The sequence below is a fragment of the Sinocyclocheilus anshuiensis genome, unplaced genomic scaffold (assembly GCF_001515605.1).
Source record: "Sinocyclocheilus anshuiensis isolate Anshui unplaced genomic scaffold, SAMN03320099.WGS_v1.1 scaffold1231, whole genome shotgun sequence".
Taxonomy (NCBI): Eukaryota; Metazoa; Chordata; class Actinopteri; order Cypriniformes; family Cyprinidae; genus Sinocyclocheilus; species Sinocyclocheilus anshuiensis.
Window position 1 is genome coordinate 385,024 of NW_015536698.1, and position 8,110 is coordinate 393,133.

The window sequence follows — 8,110 nt, forward strand, 5'->3', positions numbered from 1 at the left end:
TGTCAGAAGAACTGCGTGAAACTTATGTCTGTTCCGTCTGTATCATCTCGGTGAGGTTTTATAAATTACGTCAGATTGAGTTAGACCTATCAGACTGCGCCATCAGAGTTTCATGCCAGAACTCTGTATTTTCAATGAGTGGGTTGTAGAGGTGACCAGCAGGCTCACCAGCATGCCCTTCACTCCATCAGTCATCTATCAGATTTGCCCAGGATCAATCCTCCTGCTCTATTCCACTCTCAATGGGGTGGGAAGAAACATATGTGCAGACAGCTGTTGTCTTATCCATAAATCTTTGATTAGTGTCCACGGGCCACATTAGTGTGTGAAGGAGTGTGTGTCTGTGTATGCGCTTGACTTGATCCATGTTCCCCTGTAGTTTATTTTCCTGGAAAGGATGGCTATCTCTAATTTATCACTGTCACATGCTTGCCAGGGCTTGTCACACTTTGCCCATCACACGATGGCCTCTGTGGTGCTCCAGTTGGTCCCCCATCATGTCTGGAATCCAGCTTTTAGTCTCACTATTCTGATCCTTATCTGTCCCTGATTTGTGCATCAGACTCATATGTTTTGTCTGCTCGATAAAAGTCGTGCACTTGGGCAGGTAAGTAGCTGCCACTGAGTCTAATCAATGCTGGACCATCACTTTGTCAACATGTGAACCACTGGTTTATAAACCTCTGTCCAGCAAATGAGTTAACTGACTTCTGGCATTTTGAAGACAAACAATAGTCTGAACATTTAGAGCAACAGTTTTTCCCAGTAACCCAATGTTTTCCCTATACACAAAAAATCCAAGATGCGTGGGGCCCCCAAACCAACAGGGGCCACATGCTGTACAAGACGTCATTAGCAGCCTAGTACTGGTGGCATTTCTTGTTACGCAAACAATGGTAAAAATGATATGAAACATACAACTATAATTCTTAACTGTATAAATTATATTAAATATTTAAATATTCATTTTAAGCATATTAAAATATTCAATATTATAAAATATAACACTTAAATATAACTTAAAATATAATATTTAAAATTAAATAATTCTCAATGGTTTATATTAGACCACTGTTTTATGAAAGAAACGCCACATTAAACATAATGTTTTTAATATGTGTCAGGAGTCCAATTTAAAGCATGCAAATCATAATATGGCATGTAATGTAGCACATACTTGTTCAATCATGCAAGCTCTTCTAAATATACTTGTCAGTGCTTCCATAAACAATATCCATTAAAACATTGAAAATATTGAATTGGTTTACTTCTTTTATGCCATTTTTAACCCAGATCATTTTAAAAGCGGGATATCCCTAAATAACATTCCTTGAAATTAACTCACTATATATATATACACAGTATATATATATATATATATATATATATATATATATATTATAGTGAAACTGCTCTGAGGCCTAAGGGTGGTGGGAACATTTTGGAGGTTATGAACACACTGACGAGGGGTTTTCTTAGGGCCCCCAAAATGCTAGGAGCTAGGATAATTTGTAGTTTAAAAAAAAAGCAATTTGGCCTGTCAAGACAGATTGGGCTCTAATGGGCTCTCTAAATAGGTTTTCCTGATTATGTCCTCGAGAAAGGTTTCTGCACACCGGCCGCTGAACTTTATGTGGCTAATCATACACATCCTCTGCCAGCTCTCCACTACTTAGCTTACACAGCTATCCCTCACCGACTGACGGTGTTGCCAGAAATGGCCGTTTTCACGCCTGATCTAAGATCTGCTTTTCCTGGTTTCTGGTTAGAATTGAGGTGAGGGTGACTGGCCCTAGATCCATATAAAAGAGCAATTTTAGGAGCTGTTAGCTGACTGCTAATAGCTCCAGTGCCCCCTTAGCAGGCTCGGTGGAAAGGCCTTTATCTCCACAAACCAGCAGGCCTGCTTAAACCTGGGTAATGCTGTCTCGATAAGCCTCAACATTCAGACTTGCACTCTTCATCATCCATCATCCATATTTAACAACTCTTAAGAGTCTAACTCTAATCTCTCATTTCACTGAAGAACAAATCCCATAGTGACCTTTTGTTCTCTGTGATATTTTAATTTCAAAGCACTCAAACTAATAATTATTTTAATATGATGCTGTTTTGGTTTAATTTTCTATCAAAAAACATAAATATGATTTAACGAGAGAACTGCACTGAACATGCAAATATTCACCTTATTTTTAATACATAAGTGCGTGCGACCATTTGTAACTTGCGAAGCGAGTGCGAAAATGTGCAAAGCTTCCAGTGTCATTTGCTATTATTTTACCTGGACGAAAACAGCCAGTTATTCTGCTTTTTATTGCAAACTGGTATCTGTTATCATATTATTTTAATTTAATATCATAATGATAAATACACTGATTTGTAGTGAAAATAGTTTTACTGTTAATTGCACTGTATTGTTCTTCTAGTTATTCATCCAATAGCAGCTAATGAATCAGACATCTCACACATTCACAGAAAATAGCTTGCTTACATGAAAAATGGCTAATGTTAAAACACTTTTTCTTTAAGCTGATCGAATCTTCAGAAACATCAAGTCATTTTAAATTCAGCATGAAACAAAAATTATCCCTATTTTCTTAATGCATGCTATTGATCTTATTGTGAACGATTCACCCATTCTTTTTTTGTATTTTTTGTTTTTGATTTTGATAATCTGTTTCACTGTGCACTTTGAATATCACAATATGGAAGAAAAGAGTTGACGACATTGACATTGATTTCCCTAAAGACTGTAATTACTTGCTCTGTGGGGATTTTTCTGTTTGTTTGAGGCGTCAAGAATTGGCTGGTTAGCATGGTTTAGTTAGCCTATTTGCTAAGTTCACAAGAGTTCACAAGCAATTCGTTTTTCAATCTTTAGCCTTTGCTTCAGCATTTTGACAGGTACCCAGCCACTAGGCTCAGGCAGAAGACATGATTTCTGGTTCAAGAGTGGCCTCCACAAACCCTTTGTATCAGCTTTAGAGCAGGCAACACCGGTTACAGATGAATGGCTAATGCCTGACAGAGCAGGTAAATGACCTTTTATGTATAATCAGTAACATTTCTGCTGCTGATACAGATGGATCTTTCAAGAAAACGTCTCAGGTTACGTATGTAACCATGGTTCCCTGAGTAGGGAACGAGACACTGCGTCCTCTAGGTTTCCCATAGCGACCCCTAGAGGACGCAGTTCGAAGTTCCCATGAAAGGGAACGTCTCAGGTTACATATGTAACCATGGTTCCCTGAGTAGGGAACGAGACACTGCGTCCTCTAGGTTTCCCATAGCGACCCCTAGAGGACGCAGTTCGAAGTTCCCATGAAAGGGAACGTCTCAGGTTACATATGTAACCATGGTTCCCTGAGTAGGGAACGAGACACTGCGTCCTCTAGGTTTCCCATAGCGACCCCTAGAGGACGCAGTTCGAAGTTCCCATGAAAGGGAAGCTCCATTAAAGTCCATTTGGCATTGGCTGTGCTGTATATTGAGTATTTTAAAACTCAATATAAACTTTTATTTAAATTATTATTATTTTTTAAATTTTATAACTTTAATTACTTTACAATTTAACTTTGTCAGGGGAGCTGAAGTTATGGAAAGGCAGAGTTTTTATTCTGTTGCCAGCTTTGTAAAAAAAAACAAGTTTGTGCTTTGTATTATGAATGTGAATGTGTGAATTCCTTTTTTACCCTATCAAGCTGGTTTATGGTGATAGAATAAAAAAAATTCAATGTCTCTAAGAAATGCTAGTCATTTTGACTGCTGAAGTGGTTGTTTACCCTTTGTGTGAGCTTTCAGATTAGCAATATTGTGGTAATAAGTGATTTTAACAAGGTAGCCTCAGTGGAACAGTATCTTGCCCCCTCTGGGCTTTTTTGTTTGCAGGGAGGGGGAGGAGCAGAGAAAGACACATGCTTAGAATCTTTAATAGCAGACATAAATGGAGTCTGATAGCCCCTCCCCCTTCACTACGTAATTAAATCTGCGACAGTTGAGTGCATGAAGTGTTCAACATTCCACACTTCGTTTTTTTTTTCCGGTTATTTAAGTGCATCATCCGGGTATTTAAAGTGCACTTTTTCTTTTTGGAATTTTCAGATTGAACACACTACTCTCACTATTTATACTACAAAATGTCATAGAATAGTGCATAAGTACGCGATTTGGGACGCACCTTTGCTTTCCCTCAGGCATGTTCACTGCAGGTCAGAGGTCAAATACATACTACAGTTCTCCAGTGCTAAGACATTAAAATCCATTCTATTTACCTTACAGTACATAGTCTTAAACCAATGATATTTTTGTTAACACTTTACAATAAGGATTAATTTGGTAACATTAGTTAACTATATTAACAACACACAATAAAAATACTGTTAATATGCTAATAGAATCTGGAATTATTTAATGGACCTGAGCTAATATGAACTAACAATTAACAGTTGTGTTTTAAAGTAAACAAAGATTAATACATACTGTAACAAATTTGTTCATTGTTTTTAATATTAATGCATTAACCAACACTAACTGGATAATGGAACACTAATGGAACTTATTGTAAATGGGACATTATTTGAGGGTTTTTTTTTTCCTCAATTGCTTAGACAAATGAATTCTATTTGCAAAAAATATTTCAATGTTGTAATTTTTAATTTCAAAGCTACTTTCAAAACACTATTCTTAAGTTTCATGCTAGAAAATCTAGAAATGATTCTCAATCTTGTACATTTCAGTGGGCTATTTTAGTGTTTATTATATTAGCTTAGAAAGTGGAAACTTCAAGATAATATACTGGTAAAATAAAATAAAAATTATAATTTAATCTCATATCAATAGGCTATTTATTTATTTGGTGAGTAGCTGTGTAATAGGCAGAATAGTGTTATGTCATTATGGCTAAATAATCCTCAGAGTAATATAGTAATATTGTTTTCAATAAAGACCTTTTATTAAGGTATTTAGTGTATGGTGAATTTGATGGTTTTGTAATGGCTAGTGCAGCTGAGTTTGTAAGTTTCTGCTTACTGTTTTGAGAAATATGTTACAGAGATATTGTTTTGGAATTATGTCTTAGCAAATAAGGAAAAACAGTAAAACTCTTGAGACACCACTGTGATGGTTTCAGGTCTGGCTGCTAGCCATCAGCATTATTAAGAATGTAACAACAAAATGACATGGTTACATAGTTACATCTCAAATTAAATTAGCTGATGCATTATGTCAGTACTCATAAATCCCAAACAAGCATTGAGAACAGATGCCACAGCAAAAACAGAAAAGCTTTTTGTTGCCACTTTGCTAATATATCTACTATATTATCCTCATTTTGTGCACTTGTTTGAGATAAACGCTGTTAGCCTAAGGGTGAATAAAACATTATATTTTGCACATTCCTGATATGCTCGTGATCACTTAAGTGCCTCTCTCCATGAATGAACAATTTTAATAACATTGTAGAGCACTAATATTTCATATTCATATGTATAACTGAAAACCTGGGATTATGGAAGAAATATTGTGCACTGGGATTGAAAGTAGGTGTCTGAAACAGATTGGTGGAGGGCACACATCTGAACATCTCCAGCTTCAGGGTATTGATAGATCAAAACATCTAAACCATTCAAGCAAGAAGTACTCTCATTAGTTACACTGTGAACATCTCCTTCAGCAGTATGTGTAATCTGTATTCCTGCTGGATACTTGAGAACTTAAAGGGACAGTTCATCCAAAAATGAAAAATTCTGTCATCATTTACTCACCCTCCACTTGTTCCAGACTTGTATGAGTTTCTGTCTTCTGTTGAACACAATAGAAGATCATTTGAAGAATGTTGGTAACCAAACAGTTGATCAACTTCCATAGTATTTTTTTTCCATACTATGGAAGCCAATGTTACCGTTAACGGTCCCTTTGAATACACTTTCTTAGGCACTGTAGAAACTAATAGAATTTTCAAGCTGAAACAAACAAACAAACCAAATGGAGAAGTATGCAAATAACTCTGGATGTGTGTATGAGATTGATACTTCTTCATTTTCTCATGACACTTTATGTGCTGAGATTTTGATTTGATGGACACTAAATTGCATGGTTTCAGCATTCATTTTCATCAAAGTCTTGTGAAGATTCCATACATACATAGATGGAATAGATACATACATATATTGTACATACATACATAGTCTTTACCCCAGCAATATACCGTCATCCTTCATTCAGGGTTCTAAATGTACTGAATTAATCCATTAATGTCATCAACTAATCCCTATAGGCCGCTGCTCAGATATGTTTGTAGCTGAATGACAGGTGACAGAAGGAGCTCTGAATTTAATCAATAAGGCCCCTTTTGTGGTAAGACTGTTTTCAATTACGTCCCAGATGAGAACTGTCAGGGTCTTGACAGCATTTGTTTAGGCTCAGAGAGCGCTGAGTTGTGCTAAACGAGATTCAGAGGAGAAGGTCACAGAGCTCCAACAAGACATTGCCTACAGTATATATTTCCACTTAGATCCACTATTTACTCTTTATTTATGCTGGGGACATTTATTTAAATAAGTGCCAAATAAGCAATTATTTATTACAGTTATTAGCCTTAATTATTTTTCAGACAAACATTCACCAGTTAGTTCATGCACTACCATTCAAAGATTTTGTATTGATTTGGGGTATTGTTTTCGATGTTTTTGAAATAAGTTGCTTATGTTAATTTGCATTGTGCATTTATTTGATACAAATTAGATTAAAAACACTAATATTGTGAAATATTATTACAAAACTCTCTTCTTGCCATGAGAATTATTGGGCTGTTTTCCAAAACCAAAAAGAGCACTTAGAAAATGACCAACAAGCCACCTTTTTTGCTGACAATATTGAGTGTTTTATATTCATTTTGGGGAGAAATATCCCTTTAATCTTTGATTTAAAACAATAGTTCATCAAAAATATATTTTTGCATATTTCTCTCCTGATTCAAATTAGACAACTTTTTCACTGGAGAAAGCAATATTATGGATAGAGAACTTGTATTTTAGCAGAAGCAACAATTTGAAGTGACAAACGTCTCAATGCTTTTTGCTTCACAAGGTGTTAATTGATGGACTGGAGTCGTGTGGATTACTTATGGATTATTGTGATGTTTTTATCAGCTGTTTGGACTCTCATTTTGACTGCACCCATTCACTGCAGCAGAGGATCCATTGGTGAGCAAGTGATGTAATGCTAAATTTCTCCAAATCTTTAATTTTTGGGTGGACTATTTCTTTAACACTAGAAACACCATAAACCAGCTTTTCTCATCCTTTTTAATCAGCACATGCTTTCATGCATTCACACATCAGGCTCAGTGATAATTAAATTACCTTATTTAATGTAAAATAGTGATGTGTAGTAAATAAATCTCTGGAATGATGTATGACTGGCACACTGGCGTTAATTTAGACGTGTTCTGTGTTCCCATAAATCCTGCTCCGTCCTGAGAGCACTGGAGAACAGCGGCATATCATTAGATGAGTTGGTGTGTGTGAGAATGCATGTCTTTGTGCTTGAGCACACACAAACGGAAGAATTCAGCAGACAGAACAGAAGGAGGCTGGGTTACTCTCCATAATCACCAGGCTTTGATTTGCATTTCAAATGGAGTTTGCAGTGCAAGAGAAGGAAAAGGAATTCAGGGCCAGCAAGTCTCAGGATAAAAACATGGATAAGAGACTGTGCAGCTAAACGTGTGACGTTTGTTGAGGCTGCAACTGATTTGAAGGTTAAACATATCTTTGGGGACATTGAGGCGGTAAATAAACAACTAAGATGATTACAGTAAACATTATAATCTGAATTCAGCCAAACAAGACAGACACAACCTTAAAGGGGTCATATGACGTTGCTAAAAAGAACATTACTTTGTGTATTTGGTGTAATGAAATGTGTTTATGCGGTTTAAGGTTAAAAAAACACATTATTTTTCACATACTGTAACTGTACATTATTGTTTCTCCTCTATGCCCCGCCTTTCTGAAACGCGTCGATTTTTACAAAGCTCATCGGTCTGAAAAGCGAGGTGTGCTCTGATTGGCCAGCTATCCAGTGCGTTGTGATTGGCCGAATACCTTAA